Source organism: Acinonyx jubatus, chromosome E3 (assembly GCF_027475565.1).
Source record: "Acinonyx jubatus isolate Ajub_Pintada_27869175 chromosome E3, VMU_Ajub_asm_v1.0, whole genome shotgun sequence".
Taxonomy (NCBI): domain Eukaryota; kingdom Metazoa; phylum Chordata; class Mammalia; order Carnivora; family Felidae; genus Acinonyx; species Acinonyx jubatus.
The window spans coordinates 23,826,179-23,839,367 of NC_069398.1; the positions used below are offsets into that span (position 1 = coordinate 23,826,179).

Here is a 13,189-nt window from a genome sequence, read left to right on the forward strand (position 1 = left end):
CAGCAAATGAAGAAACATTCAAGAAAACATACAAAATCACATTAAGAACAGTCAGTCTATGGCATTGAGCCATGGCTTGCTTCCTCTCCCTGCCTCCCAACCAACCCCTCAGCTCAGTGTGATAGAAGCTCCACTCTATGTGGGTGCAGCCAAGAACATTATCCTGGTTGAGGCCTAGTGTCTTTCCCTAGGAGGGGCAGGCCACCAGAATTTCTCATCCTTTCCTGCTTCCCCTAGCTCTATGTTGTAGAAGCACTAATCTAGGCCAGAGCAACTGAGAGGTCTAGAGTTCTCTTCCTCCACCCAGCCTCCACTTACAAGGTGGAAGCTCTACCCTAGGTGTGGGTAAAGACAAGACAAAGAGAAAACTACTCATGCTCAAGGGAGTCCCAAAGAGATTAACAATTGACTTCTCATCAGAAACTAAGGGGTCCAGAAGGTAGTGGGATGAAACATTCAAAGCGCTCAGTGAAAAAAGCCTGTCAACCAAGAATCTGACATCCAGTAAAACTATCTTTCAAAAATGAAGGTGAGATACAGACATTTTCAGATAAACAAAAACCAAAATAATGTATTACTACCAGGCCTGTCTTATGAGAAGTACTAAAGAAAGTTCTGCAAGGCTGAAAACAAGTAACCCCAAGCAGTAGTTCAAATCTACACAAAAAAGAGAAGAACACCAATAAAGGTAATTATGTAATTATAAAAGACAGCATAAATGCATATTTTTCTTCTTTCTTCCCTTAATTGATTTGAAGAGCAATTGTATAAAACTATACACACACACATATACTTGTATTCTCATGTTGATAACATATAAAAATGTAATATATTTGACAATAACAGCACAAAGGAGGCAAGTGGGAGCAAAGCTGTATAAGAATAAGAAACAACACCAGATGGTATCTTGAATGCACAAGGAACAAATGAAGAGAATCAGAAATGGCAAGTAAGAAGGTTCATGTAACAAGCTCTATAAATACTTGTTCTCATTTCCTCTCTCATCTTCTTTAACAGACATAAAACTATGTAGCATAATAATTATAGAAATGTATTGTTGGGTTTGTAATGTATATAGACACAGTATGCATATCAATAATAGCATAAAAATGTAGACGATGGAATAGAGCTATAGAGGAGTAATGTTTTTATATGCCACTGGGATTAGTTACTATAAATTTGAAGTAAATTCTGATAAGTTAAGATGTATATGGTAAGCCATAGAGCCACCGTTAGAAAATAACAGAAATATGTATGGTGAAAGAATAATTAAAAGGAACTTAAATATTACACTACAAAATGTTAAATTAATGCAAAAGAAAGGAGAAAGAAGGAGAGAAGAACAAAATTGACTTGAACCATATAGAGAACAAAAAGTAAAATGGCAGATGTAAATTCAACTACAGCAGTAATAACATGAAATGTGAACAGATTAAACAATTCTGTCAAGAGGCAGAGATTGTCATCCTGGATAAAAAAAACAAGATCTAAATCTATTCTGCCTTTAGGGCACACACTTTAGATCCAAAGATACAAATAGGTTGAAAGCAAAGGTATGGAAAAAGGTATATCAGCAGCTATAAAAAAGGTGTAGTGGTTATATTAATACAGACAAAATCATTTTCAAAACAACATGTTACTACGGATGAGGAACACTTTATAATGATAAAAGGTTCAATTCACCAGGAAAATTTAACAATTCTAAGTATATATGCATCTAAAAGCAGAGCTCCAAAATACATGAAGCAAAAACTTGATAGAACTAAAGAGAGATAGACAATTCAATAATACAGTTCAGGACTTCAATAGCCCACTTTTTGTAACAGATAGAACTAAGTGGAAACCCAACAAGGAAATAAACGACTTGAACAACAATATAAACCAACTAGATCTGAAAGGTTTCTATCGGACACTCTACACAACAACAGTAAAACATATTCTCTTCAAGTGCCTGTGGAACATTCTCAAGCACAGATCATATACTAGGCCATTAAAAAGCCTCAATAAATATAAAAGCATTGAAATCATGAAAAGTATGTTCTTTAATCACAATGGAGTAAAATTAGATAACACCAATAACAGAAATTGGGAAAGTTCAAAAATATGTGGAAATTAAACAACATACTCCTAAATGAAGAAAAATCACAAAGGAAATGAAAAAGTACATTGAGAGACACCCTGCTGGCTCAATGAGTAGAGCATGCGACTCTTGATCTTGGGGTCATGAGTTCCAGCCCCATGTTGAATGTAGATATTACTTTAAAATAAAATCTTAAAAAAAAAAAAAGGATGCCAGGGTTGCTCACTCACTTGAGTGTCTGACTCTTGGTTTTGGCTTAAGTCATGATCTCAGGGTATTGGGATCAAGCCCTACATCAGGCTCCATGCTGAATGTGAAGCCTCTTTAGGATTCTCTCTCTCTCTCTCTCTCCCTTTCTCTCTGCCCTTCTCCCCTGCTCATGTGCACTCTCTCTGTCTCAAAAGAAAAAAACAAAAGAAAAGAAAAGAAAAAGGAAAGAAAGAAAGAAAGAAAGAAAGAAAGAAAGAAAGAAAAATAAAAAGCAAAGAAAGTACATTGAGAGCCATGAAAATGAAGACAGAACATACTGAATCTTGTGGGATTAAGCTAAAGCAGTGCTCAGAGCTAAACTTACCATTGTAAATACCTATATTTAAAAAAAAGAATCATCTCAAATCAACAACTCAATCTTTCACTTTAAGAAACTGGAAAAAGAAAAATAAATGAAGCCTAAAGCAAACAGAAGGAAGGAAGTCATAACGATCAGAGTGGAGAGTCATGAAATTGAAAATAGAATAACGATAGAGAAATTTAACAAAACCAAAAGCTGATTCTTTAAAAGGATCAACAAAATTGATAAATCTGTACCTAGAGTAGCCAGAAAAAAGAGGCTTAAATTACTAAAGTCAGGAATAAAAAGGGAAACATCACTACTTACCTTAGAGGAATAAAAAGGATTATAGGGGAATACCATGATCAACTGTATTCTAACCAATTAGATGACTTAGATGAAATAGACAAATTTCTAGAAAAACACAAACACTAAAAATGACTCCAGAAGAAGTAGAAAACATGAATAGACCTATAACAAATAAAGAGATGAAATTAGTAGTTTAATAACTTTTCACAGAGAAAAACCCAGGCTCAGATGATTTCACTTCTGAATTCTATCAAACATTTAAAGAGCAATTAATATCAGTTCTTCACAAACGTTTCCAAAACATCAGAGACAAGGGAACACTTACCAACTTACTCTATGAGGTCAGTATTAACTTTACCCAAAACCAGGCAAAGACAGCACAAGTAAAGGAAACTATTGGCCTCTATGCCTCATGAATACATACCCAGAAATCCTTAATAATATACTAAAAAATCAAATCCAGCAACACATAAAAGTGATTACACATCACTTTTGACCAGCTAGGATTTGTCCCAGGAATTAAAAATTGGTTTCACATCCAAACATCAATCATTGTAATATACTATATATGTAGAATAAAGGACAAAAACTACTAATAATCTGAATAGACACAGAATAAGTATTTGAAAAAAGTTTAACACCTCTTCATGATAAAAACACTTGACAAACAAGGAATAGAAGGGTACTTGCTGAACCTGATAAAGTACGTACAGTACAAAAAAACCCACAACTAACATCATACTTAATGGTGAAAGTTTTCACCTTAACATCAGGAACAAGACAAGGATGTTTGGTCTCATTACTTGTACTCAACATGGTACTGGGGGTTCCAGTAAGGGCAATTAGTCAAGAAAAAGAAGTAAAATGCATCCAGATTGAAAAGAAAGTAGTGAAATTATCTCTCCTTGCAGATGACATGATTTTGTATATTAAATATCCCAAGGAATACACATGTACATAAACACACACATAATGCACACACAAACTATTGGAACTAATAAGGGAGTTCAGCAAAGTTGCATGCTACAAGATCAATACACAAAACATCAATTATAGTCTATATAGTAGCAATGAACAATTCCAAAATAAAATTAAGAAAATAATTCCACTTACATGAGCGTTAAAAAGAATAAAATACTTAGGGATAAATTTTAAAAAGAAATGCAAGGCTTGTATATTGAAACTATACAACATCAATGAAAAAATTAAAGAAGATAGAAATAAATGGAATCCATGTTCATAAATTGAAAGACAGCATAGTTAAGGTGGCAACACTCCCCAAAATGATCAACAGGTTCAAGGCACACCCTTTCAAAATCCCAACTTCCAGTTTTGCAGAAATTAACAAGTTGATCCTAAAACTCATATGGAAGTGCAAGGGAACCACAATGGCCAAACCAATCTTGAAAAGAAACACATTTAGAGGATTCACACTTCCTCATTTCAAAACTTTACTGAGTAGCTACATTAATTGAGCCGGTGGTATTGGCATAAGAATAGACTTGTAAATCATGGAATAAAAGAGATCAGAAATAAATTCTTACATTTACAGTCAATTGATTTTGAAAGGTGCCAAGACGATTGGGTAAGGAAAGAATAGTCTTTTCAGCAATAGTGATGGGACAACTGGATATCTGCATGTAAAAGAATGAAGTGGACCCCTTCTTCACACATATGCCATGATTTACTCACAAAGGATCATAGACCTAAATGTAAGAGCAAAAACTATAAAACTCTTAGAAGACAATAAAAAAAGTAAATCTTTGTGACCTTGAGCTGGACGGAGTTTCTTAGGTACGGCACCAAAAGCAAAAGCAACAAAAGAAAAAAACATAGTTAAATAGGACTTCAAAATTAAAAACTTTTGTGCTTCAAAGGACACTATCAAAAAAGTGTGAAGACAACCCAAAGATGGGAGAAAATATTTGAAAATCATGTTTCTTATAAGAGACTTTTACCTAAAACGTATGCAGAACTCATACAATTCAATAATGCAAAGACAAGTAGCCCAAGGACTTGAAAAGATAATTCTACAAAGATGTACAAATGACCAATAGGCACATCAAAGGATACCCAACATCTTTAGTCACCAGGGAAACACAAGTCAAAACCCTAATGAGAGACTACTTCCCATCCACTAGAATGGTTATAATAAAAAAAGATAATCACAAGTTTCAGTGAGGCTGTGGAGAAATTGGAACCCTCCTACATTGCTAGTGGCAATATGAAATGGTATAGACACTTGGGCAACAGTCTGGCAGGTACCCAAAAAGTTAAATATAGAGTTACCATAAAACCCATCTGTTCCGGTGGTAGATAGATACCCAAGAGAATTAAAAGCTTATGTTCACACAAACACTTGTCCATGAATGTTCGTAGCAGCATGATTCAGAGTAGCTAAAATGTGGAAACAACTCAAATGTTCAACACCTGATGAATAAAATGTGATAAATCTGGGATTTCTAGCATGATTGATATTGGGGCTATCTCTGTGGGGAAGCCTCTTTCATAAGACGGTGGCGAATATTTCAAAGCTTTTTGTGTCCCATTGTACAGAGAAGAATGAACTTCGTAGAAGATTTCTAGGTTCTGTGATTTTTGGAAAGTTCCTCAACCTTTTTTGTGCCTCAGTTTCCTCATCTGAAAAGCGAGGAGATGAATATTCCCTACTGCTGGCTCGTAAGCGAATTGAAATGATATAACGTATAAAAGCATCGAGTTCACGGTGGGTACGTATTAGACCTTATATAAATGTTAGTTTCTCTTTTCCCAGCAGAGTTGGTATTTAAGAAGACCTTTATTGGACACGTGTCTATCAGAGCTCTCTTGGTTGCAAGCAATAGAAACAGTACAGACTAAATGAAACCCAGAGAAGATGTGTTGGCTCGTGAAAGAAAACTGGGAGAAGGCAGGGTTGGGACGGAGGACTGTGCGACTGGCCTCAACGATGCCCCGAGTCAGGGCCTACAGGGGACTCTCTCCATTTCTTGTCTCTTCGTTTCCTTACATGTTGGCTTCCTTATCTTTTACTATACTCCAGTTTCTTCCACATGGTGGGAAGTTCAGCCCCTGGTGCTTCTGGACTCGCATTCTGCCACCTTGGCCCCCACGGAGAAAAGACTCTTTTCCCTTAGCAGAAAGTCTTTGGGAAGGACTCTGGTCGTCCCAGCTTGTGCCATGCATCTACTCCGGAGGCCAGGTGTTTGGGTACTCGGGTACTTAGATTGGTAGTTCCAACTAGAACTATGAGTTTCAAGCTAAGAGGGTAACAGCTCTTCAAAAAAAAGAGTGTGCTGATCTGAGCAAGTGAAACAAAAAGTAACAAGCACTGGCATTTGCGCTCATTAGGCGCTGATGAAGGGGAAGTAGTCCAGATCCTATGGACCTGATTTCAGCCTCCATTCATCATCCTGGCTGGAAAACCTTGTGCAGTGAACAACTTGTACAACTGTGCATGGTGGCCCTGTGCCCCCAGATCTCCACCTCCATCCCAAGTGGCTGATGAGTAGGATCCCAGAGCCGGCTCTATGGGCAAAGAGTTTGTGGTTAGGGGTGAAGCCCTCACCCAGAGTGGGAATACCATGCAGCTAGGTAGACTATCTAAAGGGGGTTAGCCAGCAAGAGCATGAGGCTGTAGTGTGGAAACCACACCAGAGACACAGAGCTCAAAACGCAAGGCGGTTGGCGGATTCCCAAAGGATTTGTTAGGTGGGAGGGCCCAGCTCTAGCTGGCATTTTAGAAGAACCCTGTGACCCAGAGCGGGCAGAGATGGAGCCCTCTGCCCTGCAACTCACCTGGGCCGCAACCAGGTCCCCATGGGACTGTGATTCTAACTCAGGACCTCCACCTGAGAGCCGTGCAAACAGGCATGGCAAGCAAAACCCCTGGGCTCCAGCCCACCGGCCGTGTCCAGATTGCCCTTCTACGAGGGTGGGCTGGAGGGAGGAGCCCTCCGGTGGGGAGAAGGGGTTCTGTTGGCAGTAGTAGCCATTACAGCAAGTAGCAGCAACAGCACAGAAGCCCCTGGAAATGGTGACAAATTCCCTGAAGTGTCCTCTGCCTTCTAAGTGGAACTGCCCTAGGAAAATAAATGGGAAGCTCCCACCGGTTAATTGAACCTCTGGTGCCCACTCGTACGTGCAATTTTGCAGAGTCCTCAGTGGCTTGCAGAGGCTGTCCCTAAATTTTCCTTTCAACAGCACCCTTTCCCTTTCTCTTAGATGTCACACGAAAAGAACCGGGCTGCCCGAGAACGCTTTCCAGGTCAGACGGTTGGCTGCTTCTTCCCTGTAGCTAAATAAAGGACCATCTTCAAAGGACGAGAAGGCGAGTCCATCTGGTCTCCGTGATTGCACTGGTCAGGGGAGTCCCAGCCAAGTCCCAAGCTTTCGCTATGTGGACAGTCAGCTCATACCACCCAGAATCTACATCTGGCTGCCAAATGCACCTTGCTCTGGCCACCCACGTGCACGAGATCCAATGAGCAACAGCCTCCGCATTCTCCTGGCTGAACAAAGAGGGCGATTGCCACAAGCAGGGCTATTGTTCAGTTGGCATTGGCATCAAAGGCCCAGGCCAGCTCCCCTTTGTCTGTCAGCTGCTATTCAGAAGGAAAAGAGAAGAAAAGCAAACCAATAGGTTTCTTGGAGAGAATCATCTGTGGACGTGGGACGTTTGCTGTAGTGCTGCGCTAACGTGATTGTAATAACAACTTGTAAAGCCTACTTAACATGGAGAGCCTTACCAGCCCATATTCCAAAATGTCACGGTGCCTGCTTATAACGGGCATACTGTTTCCCGGATTTAGAGCTCTTTAGACTTGAGTCATCCCTGCCTGCTTCTGTGTGACAAGGTCTGGGCACGGCGTTTTGGAGCACATTGTCACAGGGATGGTAACCTTTTTACCCTACGTCAGCATTAAGAACACGGCGTCTTGCCTTCAGATAACATTCTGCAAGAGCCTCTTCCGCAGAAAGCCAGATTTTTTTTCACCTGGCTCTTTGCCCGTCTCAGGCCACCAACAGCAATGGGCTCTTGACACCTTCACATATGTCAGCTTTTTTTTCTTCTGACTCTTTCGCCCGCACTGGAGGATGAAGGGTCAGGCAGATACAGTCCTCCCTGGCAGGCAGGAGTATTGTTTTGTGTGCGGGTCAAAAATTTTATTTGTATTATGAGGTCTTCCTGACACGTGGGAAAAGAACAGGTAATAAAAATAACGAACGTGCGGTTTCCACCTCTAGGCTTGAAAAAAATGACAAAACACTGGTGTCCTGTGCACCCATTCTGATCGCCTTCCTCTCCCCCCCCCCCCCCCCCCCCGGCTCCTGGGGTCATTACTCTCCTCCCATGTTGGTCATGCCATGTACTCTGTGGGCTTTTACAATGATCCGTACACCATGTAGGGTTTTACATGTTTCGAAACTTTGTGTAAGTGGCATTAGGTTACAGTGCAATTGAAAATTATGCTTTGGACTTGCCCAAGGCGGTACGGAGAGTACTGGTTGATCTGGCTTTCGCGGCTATACAGTTAGTAAGAATATACTAAGACCCGCTCGTGTGTTTTCCAGGTGAGGGACATTTAGGCTGCTCCCAGTTGTGTGGTATAACATCAATACACAAAACATCAATTATATTCTATATAGTAGCCAAGAACAATTCAAAAATAAAATTAAGACATAATCTTACACACACTTTGTTTTCTTTTTTTTTTTTTAATTTTTAAATGTTTTTATTTCTTTTTGAGACAGAGAAAGACAGAGCATGAGCAGGGAAGGGGCAGAGAGACAGGGAGACACAGAATCCAAAGCAGGCTCCAGGCTCTGAGCTGTCAGCACAGAGCCCGACGCGGGGCTCGAACTCACAGACTGTGAGATCATGACCTGAGCCGAAGTCAGACGGTCAACCGACAGCCACCCAGGCGCCCCTAAACATTTTGTTTTCTTTCAAACACTTCTGTACTGAGCATTCTTAGGCAGGAGTACTTTATTAACATTTTTTTAGGACCGCTGGTGTGTGGTGATAACACAAAGCAGCCAGACTTTTAGTCAGTTTCGTATTGTTTTTCAATTTGGAGAGACAATGCACTGTTGTTGATCCAAGCACCCAGGGTGGATCCCACCCATCAAGGCTCTAGATTCTCCACTGATCTCTTGGGCCATCTTTCCATCTACTTCCTGACCTGTGCCTGATCTCTTCAGCGTCTGTTTCCTGAGGTCAACTTGACCTCCATCTCTGATTCCTTGTACCAAGTCTCCTTTCCACTGGACTCTGGCTTCCCTTGCTCCTTTGATTATACAATTTCCAGCTATTCTAGGTGAAAACCTCACACAGTCTCGCCCCGGATCCTGTTCCTGTGGCTTTGGATGCTCTTGGCAAGCATCCCTGCTGGATTCCTCAGGTCCCAAAAATAGAGATAAGAAGGGACACGTATAGAGTTTTCTCTGAATCCCTGATGCGCCTCACAGGGATTGGTGTGGAGAAAATGCTCAGTGATTGAATGATTTACTGAATAAAAGGAGAGGGTAAAATGGAATTTGATAGATGTGGTATAGATTGGGATTCCGTAAGATCCTTCTAACAATACAAGTAGATTGACTCTCACTGAGTGGAGAAACTTTTATGGAAACACTATGGCACGTAGCCAAGTCATTTAAGAGAGCATAATAAATCTGATGTTTCCTTTCACCTGACTGCATTCCTGAAGAATATTCAGTGTTCAACACCCACACATACATACACACTCAGAGGCATACACACCAACACTTCCATTTCCTGAAAAGATTCAGTGATAATCTATTTTAAGTGCTGCTAAGCAATTTAAATAGAAGACTACCAAGTTGTCTTCCGAAGTAAACTGTTATCGAAGTGTAACAAACAGGGAATGCACAAATCATGAGTGAGTCAAGTGAATAGGCATAAACTAAACTCACCTGGTAATCATATCCCGGAACATACCATCTCCCAAAACCCCATTCGTGCTTCATCTCAGTCACTACATGATCTCCCTGAAGGTAACCACCATTCTGATTTCCAGCACTGCTAGATTAGTTTCGCCTTGTTTAGAACTTTACGCAAAGAGAATCATACAGCATCTACTCTTTGCTGTCTGACTCCCTTTGTCCAACAGTAAGTTCGTGAGATGTATCCAACTCACCTGTATTAGTCACAGGACTAATTCATTTTCATTGCTATCTAGTATTCCATTGCATGAATGTATCACAATTTGTTCATATTACTGTTGATGGGCATTTGGGTCGTTTCCAGTTTTTAACTGGAATGAATGGGGTTGCAGTAAGCATTTGAGTCTATGTTTTTTTGCGGGTGCACATGTGCACACACTTCTTTTGGGCAAACACTGAGGAGTCAAGTCGCAGGTACGACAGGTGTGCATATGTTGAGTTTTCATGTTGCCGCGCAGTGCCTGTACATTTTACACTAATGTCAGCAGGGTCTGCTAACTCCAGAAGCTCCTCGCCCGCACGGGCATTTTCTGTCTGGGGCACAAAGTGAAAACTCTGTGCCCTGTCTTCCAAGTGGTAGTTCCTTAGAGATCCCAAATCCCATTTTCTTCTGATTCTACCTCTTTCCTGATCTTTCCGTTTCTGTTGCTGACTCCTTTTCCTTTGCCCACTCTTTTTACATGTAACCTTTTCCCTAAGATCCTATCTTCTTCCTTTTTGCTTTCTTATTCTATTTATCCTACACAATCCATTCATTCATTCCTTCAGCAGATAGTGAGTCCCCACTACATGCTGGGGACTGTGTTAGCTGATGAGCAAAACACACAAGGTCCCTGCCCCTAATTCTATGGGAAGGGAAGCATTTAACAGTTAATTCTCATGCATGACTTTATAATCACACATAACAATCACCGACATGAGGGAAAAGAAATGGGTGCCATGAGAGTAACTTGGGGATTTGATTTGGACTGGAAAGTTCAGGAAAAGCCCCTTTGATTAATCTCAGGCAGAAAGTTGAGTAGAAGGCAAAGGAATGGGTGTAGGGGAGAGAAAAGATGCACATGTGTGAAGGCTCAGAGGGAGGAAAGTGTGTGGAACAGTCAGAGACGGTGAAAGGCCAGTTTCGGAGCTTGAGGAGCAAAGTGGCTTGCTGTAAGTCTAGACAGGGAGGCAGAACACAGAACATGTGGAGCCTTGGAGGCCATGTCAAGCGTTTTGTACAATGGGAAATCACTGAAGAGATACAGAGTCAGTTGTCTGCAGGACCTGATGGGCTTTGTCAGACCTCTCAGGCTGCCGTGTGGGGATGGGATTGGAAAGAAGCATGAGTGGAAGCGGGCGGACCAGTTGGAAGGTTATTGCAGCTCTCCAGAGAAGAGATAATGATGGCTAGGAGCTGGGCAGTAGAGTGGAGATGGTGAGAAGTAGACACTGGGGAAAGGACAGAGAAGTATGGGCAAGATCTGGTTCCCCATCTCCAGCAGGAGTTGGTAGAGCCGTTTCCCAGATTTCTGACTTGAGCAACTGAATGAATGGAGGAGCCATTCTTCTGGTTGAGGGAGACTAGAGGTGATATGGATTTGGATATGTGGGGGTGGGGAATCACAAGTTTTAAGTATGTAACAGTTTATTATACCTCTGAGACACACACAGGTGGACAGGCTTTATGGACAGTTTGGTGCTGAGATATTTCACTCTCAAAAATTTGGTTTGCCCCAGCACCCTCCACTCATGCAAGGTGAGGCATCCCATTGTTCAGGGGAGGGCAGACATAGTTAAGAAAAAGGTGGTAAAGATTAGCCTTGCTTTTAAAATGTATCACCTAGCAGAATAATTAATGATAATAATAATAAAAAGCTGTTGGAAATTCTGCCATTTGTTACAACGTGGAAGGACCTTGAGGGTGTTAGGCTAAGTGAAATAAGTCAGGCAGAAAGACAAATACTGTGTGATCTCACTTATACATGGAACCTAAAAACAGCAACAACAACAAAACAACAACATACTCACAGACCTAGAGAACAGATTGGTGGTTGCCAGAGGTGGGGAGGAGGGGATGCTGGAGGTGGGCAAAATAGGTACAGATGGTCGAAAGTACAAACTTCCATTTATGAGATGAAATAAGTCCTAGAAAAGGGGCACTGGGTAGCTCAGTGACTTCAGATAAGAAAGAGCATTACTTCTCATGATCTCATAGTTAGTGAGTTCAGGCCCCACGTCGGGCTCTGTGCTGACAGTCAGAGCCTGGAGCTTGCTTTGGATTCTGTGTCTCCCTTGCTCTCTGCCCATCCCCCACAAACACTCTTTCTCTCTCTCAAAAATAAATAAACATAAAAAAAATAATAAGTCCTAGAATTGTATAGCAAAGCAGCTATAGGTAACAATGCTGCATTGTATACTTGAAAGTTGCTCAGCAGGTCAATCTTAAAAGTTCTCATCACAAGAAAAAAGTTATAACTCTGTGTGTTGACAGATGTTAACTAACCTTACTGTGGTGATCATTGCACAGTATATACATACGTCGAATCATTATATTGGACACCTGAAACTAATATAATATCAGATGTTAATTATATCAATTAAAAAAATAAATGAGAGCTTAAAAAGCTAAACAAATTTAGAAAATATATTACCAAAAAAAAAAAAAAAATAGGAAAAGCAAACCCTTTTCCTTTGCAAGAAAAGATTTGTGATTTCCGAGGAGGTAAAACCTGGAGAACTGAGCAGAGAGTTTTCATTTGAAGCCCCATAGGAGAGAAGATGAAAGACTTCAAGGTAACTTCCCACCATTACATATAGTAAGACAATAGGTTCTTCCAGGCAGAAGGAAAAGAGACTGAGAAGGTTTAGAAGGTGTATGGAACCATCAGGGAGTAAGAGAAGGAGAAAGAAAATACTGCAGATGTGACATCACAGAAACCAGTGGAGAGAAAGTATTTTAAGAAGGAGTGAGTAATCCACCTCATCAAATGCTGCCAAGAGATCAGGGAAGAAGAGAACTGTAGAGTCTCTACGATCAGCTTTAACAAGATGGAGGTCCACTAATGGCCTTCACAAGACAAGCTTGGGGCTTTGGAAAGAGCAGGAGAGAGAGAAGAGTGGAGCAAAGAGTACTAAAGAGGGATGGGAAAGTGGAGGCATCTTTTGTGGAGGGTAACTCTTTGTAGGAACTTGGATGTGTGGGGGATGAGAAAGAGCATTGTTTGGAGGATTGGAGATCGCAAAGAGAAGGTTTTCCTATGATACAACTTCCTCAAGCATGCTTGTGACTAGATGGACAGGATGGA

General features: G+C 40.9%; 1 long non-coding RNA gene across 1 annotated transcript in view; it reads left to right on the forward strand.

Annotated features, from left to right (window-relative positions):
• LOC106977508 (uncharacterized) overlaps positions 1 to 12,145 on the forward strand; it is a 74,270-nt gene extending 62,125 nt beyond the window's left edge. Inside the window, exon 4 of the long non-coding RNA XR_003414858.2 lies at positions 7,161 to 12,145. This is a non-coding gene — a long non-coding RNA (uncharacterized LOC106977508). The remainder of the gene's footprint in view (positions 1 to 7,160) is intronic.
• Positions 12,146 to 13,189: the final 1,044 nt, after the last annotated feature.